The sequence below is a fragment of the Zootoca vivipara genome, chromosome 6 (genome assembly GCF_965207765.1).
Source record: "Zootoca vivipara chromosome 6, rZooViv2.hap1.1, whole genome shotgun sequence".
NCBI classification, from domain to species: Eukaryota; Metazoa; Chordata; class Lepidosauria; order Squamata; family Lacertidae; genus Zootoca; species Zootoca vivipara.
In genome coordinates this window covers 59,062,367-59,081,046 of record NC_142589.1, presented here as the reverse complement: position 1 = coordinate 59,081,046, position 18,680 = coordinate 59,062,367, and the positions used below count along the sequence as shown (strand labels likewise).

Genomic DNA, 18,680 nt, shown 5'->3' with positions numbered 1-18,680 from the left:
CTGTGGGCTGGTGAGACTGAGAGGGTGTGGCCTAGGGAGTGCCCCAAGGACCAGACAGGCTGCCCTGGGGGGGGGGCTGAATTTGGCCCAGAGAGCCAATGTTCCCCTCAGATTACGTTACCAGATCTTGACTCCAAAGACCCAGGTTCAAATGATGCTAACTGGGCATAGCTGTCAAGTTTTCCCTTTTCTCGCAAGGAAGCCTATTCAGCATAAGTGAATTTCCCTTTTAAAAAGGGAGAACTTGACAGCTATGTAACTGGGTAACCCAGAAACAGACACCTCCCTCATCTACCACACAGGCTTATAGTGAGGATAAAGCAAGAGGCCCTGAGTATATTGGAAGCAGGGTTGGATAAAAACAAAATGAAAGAAGTTACTGTCGGGGTTTCCTCATGCACTTGCTGTGATAAGTATTTGCACCCCCAGGTGGACATTGTTTGGAGAACCAAGGGTGATGTAGTGCATAGTTTGATGCCCATCAAAGGGGCAATCAGTCCCGTCTCTTATCCTGTCTGTCTTTTCTGCCATCAAAACAGTTGTCTGCCCTTTGTCCTGATGCTTGATAAAGGTGAAGATGTGTACAAGTGAGTGGTCCCGTTTTTATCTTAGGAAATGTTGGACTAGGGCTTGTTTGTAATAGCACCTGAGATCAAAGACCTGTGTGTGTTTTTATCAGAGAGCACTGCTGTTTCTTTCCTTCTGCGGGAATTGGAAACATTAATAGCCACAGCGATGCAACCTCTGCTCTGCTCAGACCACCTGCAGTAGGTCCAAAGGTTCTGGCACGTGAAGCTTCTGGCCAGAGGTGGAAACCAAACACCCAGCGTGGCTGTCCATCATAAAGCGTTGAGAAAGATTGCAGTGGCATTTGAAAACGGTAAATATGATTAGTAGGACTCAGGTATCAAATGGCACCAGTGCTGGGTCTATACATTTTGCTGTAGGAAGCCAAAATCTGCACTGCCATTCTCCCCGTCCCCCTCACTCCCGATTGTGATCTCCAAGTAATGTTTTCTTTTTTAAAAAGTGCTACCCAGTGCCTTTGAGAGCTCCTACAAATGCTTCATGCCATTCCACAAGTGCCAACAAAAAGGGCCACCCCCAGGACCCTGGGGGAAGCGCCCAAGCCCAGTTTGGCTCCTGCATCATGATGACAGCGCCCTTTTCCACCAACAGCCCTGTCATAGCTCCAATGAAAGCAGCCAATGTACCCCCAAGTAAGCCTGGACATCAGAAATAAAAGGAACACACCAGTGACCTCTCCCAACAGTGGAGCAAATTCCTATTCAATATTCAATATTCAATAGGGATGGTCCCTATCTTCTGCTCTTTGTCAAATTGCTCTCTCTGTTTTTTGCCTTTCGTGGATGTCAGGAGAATTCATGTTCCTCAGGGGGCACTGAGGTGTGCTCTATGGTCAGTTCACTCCAGCTCACGTTGGTTGGCCCTTGACATCTTGCAGCTTACTAGGCAGAAAGGTGACAGCTTAGCTCAGCAATGTCTGGGACAACTGTCCAATACATCCAACGCATGGAAATATATTAGGAGCAATTTTAACAGCATACAGATCAAACGGAGAACAGTTGTGTTAACTTGGAGGAAACGGCATAGTATTTGGATGTCATAATTCTGCTGAGCTAAAGGGGGGGGGGACAATGACTCAATACACCCTATAAGTGAATCATATATCCACATTTAAGTAAGTAGATTTGTGATGAAATCATGGTGAACGGCACATTTGGGGACTCCAAAACGTGTTGTAATCACAACTCACCATTTCCTGTCTCAACTGAAGTTTCCCCCCTGGGGTGATTGTTCAGGTTTGCTAAAAATAAAATAAAACCCAACAGCAGCAGCAGCAGCAACAACAACAACAAATAAATATAAATAATATCTTTATTACGGTCATAGACCAGCAAAAAAAGAAAAAAGAAAACCAATAATACATAAAATGGATAGTTCTTGAGTATGATCTTTGAACAATACTGTTTCATAATCCTATTTTAAATTAAAAATGGGTTAAAATTTAATGAGGGATAGTTCCCTTTAACTGTTGTCCGCTGAGAATTAATAGGCGGCTTTATCATTGTTATTGATGTCACGGCGTGTCTTAGTCTTGACGCGTAGTAACAGAATTTAGCTACATTCTTCGTGCACTGGGTTAAAATCTGCTAGAAGGTATCTAGTAAGCGTTTCTGTTGAACGGCCTGGTAACAACAAAACTGAGGAGGATCTGAGGAGGATCAGAAGAATTTGAAAATGTGAATGAGAGTTTTGGGACCTTGGGAGAGTCTCGAGGGCTAGACAGAAGGGCTTGGAGAGCTGTGTTTTTCCCTTTGTTTGAGGGTTCCTCCAGGGGTGTGGCATCGGGAGTGCCAGAGGGGCCAAGGACCCAGGTGTGGGTTTCTGAGGGGGCACAAAGTTGGTGCCCCCACACTGGTGCCCCCAGCACAGCACGTCCTCCTCTCCTGGCGTTGGAGGAACCTCTGGGGAATGATGGAGGCCAAAGTGAAGACAGTCTGCTGGAAAGTGTATGCAAAAAAAGGCTCACTGCAGAAATGCTCAAGGGGAGGGGGAGCTCAGAATTCCCCCACCCCACCCCAAGAAATGTACAGCTTTTACATTTAAAAAAGGTTCTGAAATATACATACAAGCATGCTTGACACCCCCTGCACACCCCTTGCTTGTTTCCACCCATTTCAAAATCTGATGTAAACCAGTGGAACAAGATCAGCTGCCTCTTGCTCCATTTGAAAGATTTGAATTGCCCCATTTGCTACTGTCAGCAGTACCCACGAAACCTTACACACCCTCCACTATTGTGCGCCTAAAAATAACTGCCTCAACTCTGCAGCACAGTACTCACTGAGGTGGGAAAACTTGTGCTTGGGCATAGACACAGGTGGAGGCTCACATGTGAGAAATATGGTGGCACACATTCAGGTCTTGAACACATACCCTCCAACATTCCTCAGATGAAAATAGGGACATACCTATTAACCTGAGGAATGTTGGAGGGTATGCGAAGGCTGTGTGATTCAGTGGGTGCTTTACTTGTTAGTAAACAGGCACCAGAAAGGGCTAGAGCCCCACCCCACCCCACTACACAGCCCTCCAGAGCAGGCTGCAGGTCTTCCTCACCCTCCGTACTTCCTTGTCACATCTTTTGTTCCCTATTCAAGATGCCACCCACTGACACACACACACCCACTCCACAGCCCCACCATCTCTCTAGCCAGCACTCTTGAGTTACTTTCCTCACCACAACAACTTCATGTAACTTTTTTGCTTTTGGGTAATTTCCACTTTTTTGCATTTCACGTGTATATTTGCTTTTCATTTGAAGATTGCACTTCACACGTCTAATGGGCTGTGGTCTATGAAAGCCTATGGCAAGCTCCTCAGGGTGCAGAGAGCCAGTGTGGGTTAGTGGTTAAGAGCAGTAGACTCGTAATCTGGGGAACAGGGTTCGTGTCTCCGCTCTTCCACATGCATCTGCTGGGTGACCTTGGGCTAGTCACACTTCTCTGAAGTCTCTCAGCCCCACTCACCTCACAGAGTGTTTGTTGTGGGGGAGGAAGGGAAAGGAGAATGTTAGCCGCTTTGAGACTCCTTTGGGTAGTGATAAAGCGGGATATCAAATCCAAACTCTTCTTCTTCTTCTTCTTCTTCTTCTTCTTCTTCTTCTTCTTCTTCTTCTTCTTCTTCTTCTTCTTCTTCTTCTTCTTCTTCTTCTTCTTCTTCTGCCATAATAAATTTGTCAGTCTTTAAGATGTCACAAAACTCTTTCCTGATTTTCCTTCAAAGAGCAATACAGCGACCCTTTGGCAAATTGTTACACTAGAGGTGTCTTTCTACCATATACGCCAACTGTCCTTATTTACCCTATTTTCTGCTAAGTAGCTGGTAAAATCGATGTCTGTTTTTGCCTGACGAGGATGCCTTGTTAAATAGTTTTAGGGAGAATACCTAGAGTTTTTCAGGGTTCTGCCCCTTCAGCAGGGTCTAGGAGCAGATAACAGCTGCAACATCTCCTGTGAATGATCCCAAAAGTACTGTCCGATACACAAACATTCAATTTCACACACTACAGCTGCTGAAGTAAATTTCTGAACTTTTCATTAACACTTGTAGGACAATCTAGGAAACTCTAGTTCACCCTTCACAGAGCTACAACTCCCAGCACCCTTACAAACTACATGTGTAATAGTGTATGTGTGAGTGTGGGAGAGAGGGAGGGAGGGAGAGAAAGCAGGAGAGAGCTTGGTGTGGAAATTAAGATGTTACAATCATGTCCCTATTTTTGCTTCTGAAATGTTGGCAAGCTCCTCAGAGTGCAGTATCCTGCTGTTGCAGAGAGAAAAAAGTGTCTCTAACTGAAATATTCGTGGGTGGAAAGGGTCTCTCTCTGTGTGTCAGATACTTCCTGCCTGTGCCACACACCAGTGTCTGAATGTCTGAACATGAACATTATGAATCAGAACCACATAACATTCTGTCATTGGTTGGACTAGATGACCCTCAGGGTCCCTTCCAACTCTACAATTCTATGATTTGGCATGCTCCACTGATGAGGCTTACTAATTTCACACACACACAACACACACTTCTGGGTCTTATCAAGCTCTTGTGCTTTTACTTTACTGATATTTCTTAAACAGCATTAATGATACTCAGGATAAGACCTGTTTGAAAGAGCTTTTCTCTCTTGCAATTCAGTTTATGGGTCAAAGTGCATTATGTTAAGGCCCAACAAAGTTTTGCAAATACAGCGCAGCAGAAGAAAACAAAGGCAATGGGGGACCTTCAGTTTATGCTTAAGCCTTCAAAGATAGCATCCACAGGGACCAAGTTACACAATCAGTTGTCTCCCCGCCCTGCCCCCCACAAACACACACAGTCTGACAGGTTTACTCCAAACTACACAAGGGTAAATAGCAGGTCTGAATTCTCCCACGTGGAAAAAAAGATCCCTGCATATAGAAGACTTGCTTGCCTTGGTGAGATCTAGCTTGAACTTTCCTAGCATGTTACACATCTTTGTGCAGTGGTTCTTTGTGCAGCGGGCTTTTGTGAAAGCAAGTGCGTGCTCCTGGGAACCCTCACATAACTTGAGGGCTTGTGAACCAGCCCTACCTTATACGCCCTACCCCTGTATGCCAAATTTGATGTGGTGGATAGGACCGCACACCTGTCCATCAGCTGACATCACAGTGATGTCAGGGTATGTGAAGCCCCTGTGAAGAAAGGCCCTGATCTGCCTTACCTCTAAGCCAGTTTGTCATGTACCTCCTGCAATTCCCTTTCAATGCAAAAAAGGGTACAGTACTTAAGAGGCCATGAAGGACCTGAGCAATTAACTCTGACTGCTTATTGGTCAGGAAGAACCAGGGTCACTCCTCCCATGAGTGGGGAGAAAAGCTTTTAAAAGTTGAGCTGCCCTTGCATCTGTTTCCCCCTGGGATCCAGGGTTCGCTTTTCTACCACCAGAGATCCAAGTTCCCTTTCCCGCAAAAGGGATCCAGGTTCTTTTTCAACATCAAACTTTCAGTGAAGAACAACTACTCTAGGCTAGGATTAGTCCAGTTTTAGAGCGACCATACGGTGGTTTATTTTGTATTCTGTTTCAACCTTCTGCCTGCTTTCCTCCTACTTTTTATTCCCAATAAAGTTTCTTAATTTGTCCAAACCTCAGGGTTTTAGAAATCCCCATGTGCCTAGATCAGGCATCCCCAAACTTTGGCCCTCCAGATGTTTTGGACTACAATTCCCATCTTCCCTGACCACTGGTCCTGTTAGCTAGGGATCATGGGAGTTGTAGGCCAAAACATCTGGAGGGCCGCAGTTTGGGGATGCCTGGCCTAGATGCTTGAAATGCCTGCTACTGAAGATTTAGGACTGGAATTGTAAATTACCAGCACGCTCTTCTGAAGTCTGGGAGAGGCCCAGAAAGTGGTTGGGCTGCCTTTACACTCTGTGTAACGCATAATGGAAGCTTGAATAATAATTTATTTAGTGCATCCCAGTTCCCCTGCCTTCGGGGCCTCAGGAATAAGTGTGACGGTGGGGGCAACAAATACTGGAGAGTAAGACCCACTAGAAACACTGCAGGGCTGTTGTGTTGCAGTTGGGCAATGAAGAGGGTGTGAGAGGCTTATTCTGGGTGCCCCTCCTTCATCACAGCCCCGACAATCAGCTGATGGTTGGTGCTTCAGAAGCCCAGTAAGCAGTGCTGCTGAAGTACTGCTGATCAGTTGATTGGCAGCACTTCAGAAGCCCTTTTAGCCCAGCCTAGCTGCCTTTTAACCTGCCCACACCTGATGCAATATATGATGTTAGGTGATTGGCAGGTGGGCATGGTTTGGCCAAAATGGCCAAATGAGGAGACCTGAGAGGTCTAATTAGGCTTCTGGCCTGCAGGTTCCCCACCCCTGACATAAGCACTCTGCCGGACAACCAGTTTATTTATTTCTAAATAAATAAAATACATTTCCGTTATGCACTTGAATCCCTCCTGCCACAGTAGAGACAGACTGGGGGCATGCAAAATCCAGAAGTGTGGGGCAACAGCCTTGACTCTCCAGCTCCTCTTTGGGGTTTCAATCTGGCAAACTTGGTCTTTCCTTGGCCTCTGCATGAAAGCTGAGGACGCTGGCCTAGCCTGAAAGCAGAAAAAAGACAGCACTGTGTGTGAGACACTGTGAGTGAAGGCAGGCAGGAGATCTATATCCACAGCCCTTCAAGGAAGACTGTGTGTGAATGGGAATGTGGGCAGGCAGAAGGATTTTGGAAACAGTGAAAAGAAGGCCCGGGGTGGGGAAAACAGGATATGTGGAGTGTGCTGGCCTGGGAGGATTCCCCGTGGCCTATTTAAAGTGTCGGTTGCAGAGCGTTTTCCTGACGATGAGGCAAGAAGCCTCTTGGGGTCTTGCTTGGTGGAAATTGTCGATAGTCTTAGCATTCCTGTGTTGTGCGGCCTGAAAAACCCAGGGAAAAGGTGAGTGGCTGCCTCAGGTCTCCCAGGCAAAACCAGATGTGAAATGAACTGTTATGTATTAGTGTATATAGTTTTCCCTCAGGTCCTTGACAGTTGTTTTAGGAGGGAACTTTAGGGGGGGACTTTGAATTATGTTTGATACATTGTTTGAGCCAGCCTCTATAAAGCAGGCCAGCTCGGCAATGCAGTTCTGTTCTGTTCTGGCTTCCGAATGAAGAGCTTCTTGAAGAATCGCTGTGTCGTCTACCCACTATTTAATATGAACAATATCTGGAATAGGGAGGGTTTGTTGCTCTCTTCCCTGGGATCATTTCCAATTTATTCAGTGGCTCTAGATGAAGTTATTATTCAATGCAACTAGGGATGGAGGAAGAATTCACCTTACTCAGATTCCAAACCAGGCTCAACTGATCTAATCCATCATTGACCCAGATTGGCTCAATGGTCAATTTCAAAATCTGCAGTCCAATGGATTCACTTCCAGGGCACACTGAGCAATGGTAACTGATGGCCATTGGGACTGGTAGGGCAGAAGGCAGAGCGACCAAGAGGTGGTGGAGGCAGAACCAAGGACAGCCAACTAATTCAAAGTTTTGCCCCCACCCTCCTCTGAGTTCAACAGAGGCAATACTGAGAGACTACAGAGGAATAAATTAATAGCCAGTGCCCCAGACTGGTTATTTATTTATCTAGTTCTATATATTGCATTTCTATCCCACCTTTTTTCCAAGGAGTTCGAGGTGGCATACATGGTTTCCCTCCTCCTCATTTAATCCCCACAACAACCCTGTGAGGCAGGTTAGAATCATAGAATCATAGAGTTGGAAGAGACCACAAGGGCCATCCAGTCCAACCCCCTGCCAAGCAGGAAACACCATCAAAGCATTCCTGACAGATGGTTGTCAAGCCTCTGCTTAAAGACCTCCAAAGAAGGAGACTCCACCACACTCCTTGGCAGCAAATTCCACTGCCGAACAGCTCTTACTGTCAGGAAGTTCTTCCTAATGTTTAGGTGGAATTTTCTTTCTTGTAGTTTGAATCCGTTGCTCCATGTCCGCTTCTCTGGAGCAGCAGAAAACAACCTTTCTCCCTCCTCTATATGACATCCTTTTATATATTTGAACATGGTTATCATATCACCCCTTAACCTTCTCTTCTCCAGGCTAAACATACCCAGCTCCCTAAGCCGTTCCTCATAAGGCATCGTTTCCAGGCCTTTGACCATTTTGGTTGCCCTCTTCTGGACACGTTCCAGCTCATCAGTATCCTTCTTGAACTGTGGTGCCCAGAACTGGACACAGTACTCCAGGTGAGGTCTGACCAGAGCAGAATACAGTGGTACTATTACTTCCCTTGATCTAGATGCTATACTCCTATTGATGCAGCCCAGAATTGCATTGGCTTTTTTAGCTGCTGCATCACACTGCTGACTCATGTCAAGTTTGTGGTCTACCAAGACTCTACCAGGTTAGGCTGACAGGCAGTGACTGAAGCCCAAGGTGAGCTTCATGACTGAATGAAGATTTGAACACCGGCCTCCCAGGTCCTAGTCCAACACACTAACCATCTATACCACACAGGTTGCAAGTAAGAAGACAGGCAGGTGGGGGCTGAGACTGGTTATCCACAGTTCCCTTGGAAGAAGGACTGACTGTTAAACCACTCTTGGGGAATTATAGGGACAGAACTACCCAAACTGTACAGAAACGTATTCATGTATGCTACTACAGTGCCAAGAATGTTACTTGCCCCAAAATGGAAAGAAGTAGTAGTCCCAGCAAAGGAAGATTGGGTACAAAAACTTACGGAATACGCAGAAATGGGCGAAACGTACCGGAAAAATAAGAGGATAACAAACTTTTTATATAAAAATGGAAATGGTTTATTAAATATTTACAGATAAGTTGTAAACAGATAAAAACATTGACAGGATTATAGTAATAACCTGCAGGGAAGCCCAGGAACCGCTTCTCCCAGTGAGAGAGGGAGGGCAGGCTCTTGGTAAAAATAACCAAGCTGTGACAATTAACAAAGATGTGGCCTGGATTCGAATCTCCCTAGTGAGAGAAGGGAGGCAAGAACCAGGCGAAGGACATGCTAAATGGGGGGACAAGAAAAAGGAAGAACTGGAGTGGGGTTGGCAGAAGGGCTGTTGGAGAGAGGGGGAGAAGCTGGAGTGGTCAAGAGACGGAGTGTGTTGATTACTTTAAGGTATTGTAACTAAAGGACGGATTAAATGGTTGGAAATTGGAAAGTATAAAGGAGCTGGTCGGGATATCCAGGGAAATGTCATCCGGGAGAAGGAGGGGGGATTTAGAAATTAAATTAGGCTGAAGCGATGTATTAGAATTGTTAGAATGGATAAGGAAGAATATTGTTAGTGAAAATTAATAGGCCAAAGGGAGTAATTAGAGGGAATAAATGGTTCATGAATTTGGATAAAAGGATTATAATTAAGTTATTATTTTAAGATTTAAATTGTTAGATTTGGAAGTGTTTAATTATGAAAATTGCTAAGATGGGATATAATCAGACTCGGGAAGGGAGGAATGGGGAAGTCGAAGTTATGACAATGTTATTAAAATGAGAGTGTTTTTTCTTTTTTCTTTTTTTTCTTTTTTTATCTTTCCTTTTTGATTGTATTTTTTCTTCTTCTTTTTTTCCTGGAATTTTCTTTTTCCAGTTTTTTGATGATATGATGTGATGTGATGATGTGATGATCTGTAATCTTAAGTTGAAAAAATTAATAAATACAATTTTAAAATAGTAATAATAATAACCTGCAGTTTCATATGAGTATATATTTAAAGTACATGAATAAATGAACAAAGTAAGTTAATTTGGATATGCAGAAGGTATTAAAAATAAATTTAAGGAATCGTAGAAAGAAGGGGTAGGAAGTCAAGTTTTGAAATGTTAAAATGACTGTAAAATTATTGAAATGTATAAACCTGAAAATTTTAAATAAAATTGGAGGGGGGGGACTGTTAAACCACTCAGAATTGTAGCTCTGTGAGGGGAAACAGAGGCCTCCTAACAGCACTCAGCACCCTTAACAAACTACACTTCCCAGGATTCTTTGGGGGAAGCCATGCCTGTCTAAAGTAGTATGATACTGCTTTAAATATATAGTGCAGCTGGGGGCCTTAGTCGCGTCCATTAATTCCAATGGGCCCATTCTGAGTATGACTCACATGGGATATAACCCGTTGTCTCTCAATGCGACCTACCTCTCAGGGTTGTTTTGAGGATAAAATGGGGGGGGGGAGAACTATATACAGTACATCACTTTGAGGAAGGTGGAGTTTGTATACATATTCCCTCAAACTGTGCAGTGAGTTTCTCCAAAAGAAGGAGGACTCTGAGGCCCTTTCTCTTCCTAACTGTTAGATGTTTGCTTCCAAGGTGTCAGGTAAGAGCCCACTGGGCTTCCTTCTCTTCAGGCTTCCAGGTTCACCTCCTGAATTCCTAGTAATCCTGCCAGGTTGGACATAATCTGTTTGTTTTCTGCGCCAGGTCAGGTCAGAACAGTCAGCTCTGATAAGATTAAATAATCGCACACCAGGTTGTGGATTTTGGCTGATGGGAAGTGAGGGTGGGGTGTGCGGTTATGCTGTGTTATCTGAGAGACATCCCTCCCTCCCCCCACCATCACAATTTCCTCTCAGCAAGCTTATTTGTTTATTTGATATTTTTCTATCCCACCTTTCTTCCCAGCTGGGCTTCAGGTTTTAGTGTGGGGAGCTGCAAATAGAAGTATTCCGTGATACAGGATGGAAATATAACTACTGTAGTAGTGATATTGCAGACGTTCAAATATTGTGCATAGGATGGCTGATGCCACGAGAAGAATGCATACATGGACAAGAGCTTATTTCACAATATAATTGTTAGTCTTTAAGATGCCACAGGACTTTTTGGCAGTTTCACTGTGGAATCCTTACATTTTCTGAAAGTGTATTAGGGATCGATGAATCGCCCACTTTAGTTTCTCTGTTTCTTCCCCCACCCCCCACAAGCTTTAAATACACACCATTGCTGCATGAGTTTGTGATTTTTTTTATTTTAAAAGGTCTGTAATTATAATGTGCATTTTCTTGTTCATTTTTGCCTAATGCTGTACACACATTTTTTGCAAGCAATTGCAGCAAATAGAATGGATTGTTGTACATTGTTGTCATAAATATATGGGTTCCCCCCCACACATTTCACACACTATATCCATTTTTGTATGCATATTCAGGTTGGAGAGCTGCATGGCAAGATTTGGAGAAGGTGCAGATTTTGAAGGATGGTTGCATGTCAGTTCTTGTATTGTTTCAGGAAGTGTGAATTAAGCAAATAAATGCTTTCCCCAACCCTAACTGCATTTCAGATTGCAAATTTCCCCCTTCCTTTGGGTGGGTGGGTAGAATCTAACATTGTGCTCTATTTGACTGGGATAGAATGCAAAGAACAGGATTGCAAGACCAAGGGGTGGGATCCGGGCTGCGAGAAGACTTTTTTTTATTAAAAAAAAAGAGTTTAAAGATCTTTGCCTTCCTAAACCTTTAGCAGAAGAATGGCCAACTTATTTTCAGAGCTTTCTCTGAAATCATGAGAGCTGGTTTCAGAGCTTTCTCTGAAATCATGAGAGCTGTTAGTTTAAAAGGGGGCAAAGAAAACATCTACCAAGGTTTCCTAATGCAGGAAATGAAAAGGGTGCTGAGACCTGGCCTCCCAAGGCCGATTGGAGCACTTCCATCACAGCCAGGTATGTCCCCTCAGAGCCCCCTGACTGAGGATGCGGGCCATCAGGGAGCAATTTGACAAAGTCTCCCTCAAACCTGGAGTTGACCTTGCTGGTTAGCCTGAAAGGAAGGTGTGGGGAACCTTAGGCCCAGGAGCTTAGGCCTTCCTATCTGGCCCGTGGAACTCTCCCCAGGCCACACACCTCACGGGCACTGCTCTTCATCTTCCTCCTGGAGTGTTTTTGCCTGGTTGGAATGAGTTCTTGACAATGCCACTTGCCTGCCTGGATGGAGGATAGAGGGGTAGAAATGCCACTTGCCTGCCTGGATGGAGGATAGAGGGGTAGAAAGATAAATTTTACTGGTACATTCATGGCTCTGCCCAGGTTTGCCTCTGGCTCCTCCCACCACTGCTATGCGGCCCTCCGAAGGTTGCATTGAAGGCAATATGGCCATTGAGTTGATAAAGGTTTCCCACCCCTGCTGAAAGACAGTCACATTTTCCTCAATTAACCTATCTCACAGAAAGTTTAATAGTGGGAGGGCAACAGCCCTTTGTGGGAGCCTAGGTGTGTTACAAGAAAGCAGAAGAATCTGTTTTCATTTGTGAGACATCTGATATGCAGGTTCCCTTGGGGTCTCGGATGGGGAGCCAGGATGTCTCACAAATGAAACCAGACTCCTCAGTTATGCAGCAGAGAGTAAAGAATGGTGGTGGCAGAACAAAGTGTGGTCAGGGGTGTTGTGTATTAAAGCAATAGCACAGCCAAGCATGTATTATAATATAGAATTTATTGTATTGTATTACAGAGTTTGTTTGAATGTACAAAATCCAGCGGGAACGTCTATTATATGCTGGTTCAGGGTGCAGGATTTGGATCCTCTGCCGGATTGGTTTCCGCGAGAGGGAATCCGTGCCATTGGTTCCTGCCAAAATGTATCTTTTCCCTGCTAGTCCTCTGTTATTATATAAGCCCCAGTTTTCCCCCATTCCTGTGTTCTGGCTCTTACCTCTTCTTTGAAGTAAATAGATGTTGTACCAGATCCTCGCCTCCAGCTTCTTATCTGCACTGGGCTGAAATTACTGAATACCCATTACACAACAAGGATGATAGATGAATGGACAGAACTATCAGTCCACTGATAGTTTTGTTATAATTATTATTTGGATATATTATTAATATTGTTCTGTTTATGTTTTTTGTCTTTGGTAATCTTTTTCTTCTTTTTTTCTCTTTCAGTTTCATATTATTTATATTTTGGTTGTTTTGTATGTTTATATTCTCTTTTTAGTATGTTTGTGAGTGTAATGTCTAAATAATTCTAAATAAAGTTTGTTTAATTTTTTTTTATAAAAAAAATAGATGAATGGACAGGGGCTGCTGTGTGAGAGAGCTGTATCGAACCAGGACTTCAAAGTCCATCCATGTTGTCAAACTGCATTCCAAAGGCCACGGGGAACTTTTGGCAACCTCTGTGAAAAGTGAGTTATGGCTCTGCAGATACAGCATCCACGTCTTTCTGTGATTTGCGTCCAATGGATCTGCACAGTTGGATCGTGACTAAACCATAGTGCTATGATCCAGAATAGGCAGGCTCCTCAATGCTACTTCAAACCTCGGCCTAAATGTGTAACAAGAGAACTGCTGACATGTGCATCTCTGCCTAGAAACCTCATGCAAATGTTGACCTGAAGCCTTGCCCCAAAGGCTTGTCTTGGGGGCAAAGGAAAAGCAATCTGCTGCCCCACAACAGAACAGGACTCTTGCACCCTTAATAAAGCTTGTCACGCAAGCCACACTTGCTGAAATCCCCTCTTCTACACAACTATTAAAGGTGCCCGGGTCCTGCTGTATTTTCCCACCTGGCTGTCCAGCAATTGCAGAGAAATATCGCGACAGGGGAAATTACAGCAAAACCTTGCAAATAAGTCCACAAACATTACTTATCCACAAATGACCATGTTAAGCCTGAGGAATGGCCTGGTTGTCAAGCAGTTCACAGAGGTTTCCTGGCCTGCGGAAGAATCCTTTGAAGCCAATTCTAATTCACTACAGATGAGGTGGCAAGTGAATAGCCCGGGTCCCTCCAGGCACCCTTCTTATCGTGCCTTCATGATGATTTGTGCTCATGATGGTATTGAGGCAGATAAAAGTGATCCTGCTTTCCATACTGTTTGTGCAGGCAAATGTTTTCAGGTTGGACATTCAGCTTTGTTTCCAACCAGCACATGTCCCACTGTTTCCTGCTGAAATCCTGTAACTTTTTATATTACAAATGTTCTGGTTGTTTTTGTTTTTTTAAAAAAATTGTGCTTAATGCGGCAATATTGGGAAAGTATTGCAGAACAACTACTAAAGATGTGAGGATGGTCCCTCACTGCAGTATAAATCCACCATACATTATCACATTCAACGACATGTTGCATCAACTCCTCCGTCTGCACAATATTCTGGTGAAGCCTTTTCTGGTTCCTCACTTCTGATGAAGGAGGTTGTCAGAAAAGAGCTCAGCAAATGAGTCTTAGGGCCCATCCACACTTAGATAGATAGATAGTTTATTATGGCCATAGGCCCATATTCAATACCAATATACATTGTACAACAAAGCAAATATGACAAAATAAAACTAAAAAATTAAAATACATATCTAAAATCATAAATTTCTAAATTCCATTAAAATAAGAGCAATACAGCACTTAAAATATCAGATTATCACTATAAATCAGTATTATTTAAGCGAAATCAATAATCATAAAGTAATCCATTTTTTCTCTTATAAGCTGAGACTGTAATCAGAAACCTGGCAAAAAAAAGGGACCTACTCAGATCAGAATCTTGCAGTAAATGTGTTACCTGTGTTTCCAAGGAGTCACCCGAGGTTTCCAATAATAAAGGGGACAAAAATCTGGTCCAAGAAACTGAATACAGTGGACAGCAAAATAGTATATGTTGTAAGGATTCAATAGATCTATTATCACATACACACACAGCTGAAATCTGACCTTTGGAAAATCTATTGTTCATAACATTAGAAGGAAAGGCATTAAATCTTGCCTTAATAAAGGCGTATCTGTGGACCGCTACAGACAAGGAAGTCAAATAAGATGGTATCTGCTGGGAAGGCACTATGCCAAGATTTAGTGGTGAGCAAGTGCCACTACCCAGAATGGTGTTTTGTTGGAGGTCAATCTCCTCAAGTTTTTGAATGAGAGTTCTTTTAGCCGTGGCTAGGTCCAGTTTTAATAGTTCTGATGGGGACAATCCATAGGTCACTACTTTAGAATGGATCTCTCTTGCCCATGGGCTGGGAAAATCATCCCTCCAAAGACATTGAATCAGGTACAGATTCGGGAGCCTATGCCATAAGGACAACCAATAGCAAAGGCTGCGCCTCCAAAGAGTATTTTCTAAAGATGTAGTTTTTAATTCTAAGCGAATAGCCACATTGCTAACGCACTGAGGGAGTTTTAACAGCCGTCTTAGGAATTGGTTTTGAATTACCTCCAAGGGCATAAAATTTACTGCGGTCCCCCATAAAGGGACAGCATATGCCAGTGTCGTGATCACTTTGGCTTTAAATACCTTCAGGGCAGATGGCACATGAAGAGACCCATCGGAAAAGAAAAGGCACAAAAGCGCAAAAGAAAGGGCTTTAGCCTTATTTGAAATATATGCAATATGCGCCTTCCAACCCAGATTGTATTGGAGAAAAACTCCCAAATATTGAAATTTATAAACCTGTTCAATAGGTTTTCCATCTAATTGCCACTTATAGGATTTTTGATTTTTTGAGAAAATTAGTACTTTTGATTTAGATTGATTTATAGTAAGGGAATTGGTTTTACAGTATGAAACAAATATTTTAAGTGCTCTCCTAAGGCCAATTCTTGAAAAGGACAAAATTACTGCATCATCAGCATAGAGTAGTAATGGGCATCGATAGTTTGCAAGACGGGGGGCATGAATGGTTGTCTGAGATTCAGCCAATGGTATCCTCATGTCACTAATAAATAAATTGAAAAGAAAAGGAGCTAGGATACAACCTTGACGGACTCCTCTGTTGATGGGCACAGAGTTTGTGAGATCGCCGGCTGGGGTTATTCTCACCCTAGCAGCTGACCCCTCATGCAGCTGAGTTATTAGCCACAGAAGTCTTCTGTCAATTCCCCATCGAACCAACTTTTCCCAGAGTAACCTCCTGGGGATGCTGTCAAATGCAGCCTTAAGGTCGATAAAAGCCGCACAGAGTTGGCCTTGGTTCGGGCTAGATGGTGCAAAACTAAAACATGGTCCGTTGTTGACTGGTTCGGTCTGAATCCTGCTTGCTCAGGGCCTATCAGTTTCTTTTCTTCAGCCCATTGAGTAAGTCTACTCAACAGAAAACGTGCGTATATCTTTCCAATTATTGACAATAGGCTAATATTCCTGTAATTCTCCAGATCATCTGGGGAGCCTTTTTTATATATAGGAAATATAATAGCATCCTTCCATATTTTTGGTACCCTTCCAGTTGCATTAATGGCATCGAAGGTAACAGCATCCACACTTAGGTTTGTCCCATGATTTCAAGTTACAGGTTCAAGAGGTTTGGTGGTGGTTGCTTTTTTGTCCTGCCATTATCCCTGGGAAAGCCTGCTTTGGGGAACAAGCGTTCCTCACATTGCTGGGCCCTGAAAATGAGCCACCTCCCTCCCATTCTCATGGCACCTTCTGGATTGCTGTGGTCCAGTGGTATACTATGGGTTGCGCCCCTAAGAATTTTTGCACCTGGGGCAACTGCCCCTGTGGTCTCCCCACGCTACACCACTGTTTAAAGGTACAGTATAACATATACCCAGCCTAAGTAGGTGTAGTGGTTAGAATAGGTTAGACTAGGACTGGTGAGACCCCTGCTTTAATTCAGCAGGAGGCTCTTTGAGTGATCTATCTGAGGCCAGTCACTGACCTTGTTCACATGCAATAATAAGCTATTTGTGGGGGTGGAGAACCACAAGTCCAGAAGCTAAATGTGACCCCCCCCTCTGACAGGTGCCACTCTCTGGTGCTTGTGACTCACTCCAGACCCTTCACTGGCCCTGCTCTAAGTTTCGTGCTGTTTTGTAAAACAGCATGTTATTTTGCATTTTAGTATTTCATACCCTCCAACATGTCTCCTATGAAAATAGAGACGTCCTAAGGAAAAGCGGGACAGTCTGGGATCAAATCAGAAACCGGGATGGCTTCTCTAAATCAGGGACGTCCCTGGAAAATAGGGACACTTGGAGGGTCTGGTTTGTTTGTTTGTTTGAATTACACATGAGGGGCACCATAATCTTTTTAGTGCTTAGGGCCTCTAAAGGTCTTAATCTGGCACTGAACCCTGGTCTCCCAGGTGCTCTTTGTCCAACACTTTAACCACTATTGGCTCTCTAAGGTTACAGCTGCACTACTTAAAGCACTCTTATATCACTTTAACAGCCATAGCTCCCCCCAAAGATTCCTGGGATTCCTGCTGTTTGTTAAGAGTGCTAGAAATTGTAGCTCTTTGCATGGGTCTCCCAGCAACTCTCTGCACCCTTAACAAACGTTTGAAGTTGTACAAGAGTGCTTTAAATGTATGGCGTGGGGTGACCGCAATCAGTTCCCCCAACTCTCCACCAGCTTGTCCAGGATTTGCCTGTCCTGGCTGCCTTGACACTGAGCTTCATAGCAGAGGCTAGTTGGAAGGAACCACATTGTTCTTCCTTTGTTGCTGCCAACACAGGCCCGTGGGTGGCCAAGAATGTCTGCATACTTGAGCCAGCCAATCATCTATCAGGATTGTGTTCTGACTTCCTAGGAGCCAATGAAAGACAGGTGCTCTCAAAAGGCAGGAGAGGGTGGTGAAGAGGACCAGGGTGTGCTGGAACACCTGGCCTCTCTTCTAGGGCACAGCTGGCTTCCATCCTATTGAGAGAACCAATGTTTACTCAACCTTTTAAACCTGTCAAGCACTATGTGCAAAGGACTTGTGGTCATTATAACTCTGGGTGCTCCCATGGCAAATGTTTGCAAAGTGTCCCTGGGAGCCTTGATTGAAAACCCTTCAAAAACCAGAGCTTGGATAGTCATGTTGTGTAGTTAAGTCCCCAGCCAAGAGAGACAGAGTCTCTCTGTCTCCCTCTCTCTCCCCCCCTCTCTCTCACACACCCCACTCAAGGGCCAAACTAGTACCCTGCTTGCATAAGAGATAGCTTTCGAAAGACTAAGGCCCCCATCTGCACTGAAGGTAAAGTAGTATAATACCACTTTACACAAAGTGTAAAGTGGGGTGTTAATCCTATTATGTAAAACTTAGTTGACAAACTTAGTTGGTATCTAAGGTGCTACTGGAAGGATTTTTTTTATTTTTTGTTTCGACTACATCAGACCCACACGGCTACCTACCTGTAACCACTTTACACAGTCATAACTTTCTCCAAAGAATCCTGGGAACTGTAGTTTGTTAAGGGTGCCGAGAGTTATTAAGAACCACTGCTTCACTCACAGCAGGGGCGTACCCAGGATCAAAACTAGGGGGGGGGAGCCATGGTCATTCAGGGGCGGGGCCAAGGCACGGGAGGGGAGGGGCCACAAAGTGGGAATGTGGGTGGGGCTGCAGGGCCAGCGGGTCCGACAACACTGCGGTGGCGGCTGCAGCCGCTAAATGAACCCCCTAAACTCTCTCACACGAAATTCCCCTGCTCTGAAGACACCGCTCCCATCCATTTACGGCCTAACCACCCCCCTGAAAAACCCCTTTGGGCTCCGCTTTCCCTCCTCCGGGTCCCCCCGAAGCCTTGCCAGTTCCCACCCTATATATCTGGGATGGGGAAGGGGCTCAGAGGTCTGGGAGGCCTGGGAAGATACCGGGGACCCCCCGCCAAGCTGAGACCCTCAACGAAGAAGAAGAAGCTGCCACCGCCGCCTCCCCATCGCGAGGGAGCAAAA

General features: G+C 44.4%; 1 long non-coding RNA gene across 2 annotated transcripts in view; it reads left to right on the top strand.

Annotated features, from left to right (window-relative positions):
- LOC118087900 (uncharacterized) overlaps window positions 1-18,680 on the top strand; it is a 35,470-nt gene that overhangs the window by 5,513 nt on the left and 11,277 nt on the right. For both annotated transcript variants that reach the window (XR_009557747.2, XR_004692876.3), the window contains exon 3: window positions 13,095-13,213. This is a non-coding gene — a long non-coding RNA (uncharacterized LOC118087900). The remainder of the gene's footprint in view (window positions 1-13,094; window positions 13,214-18,680) is intronic.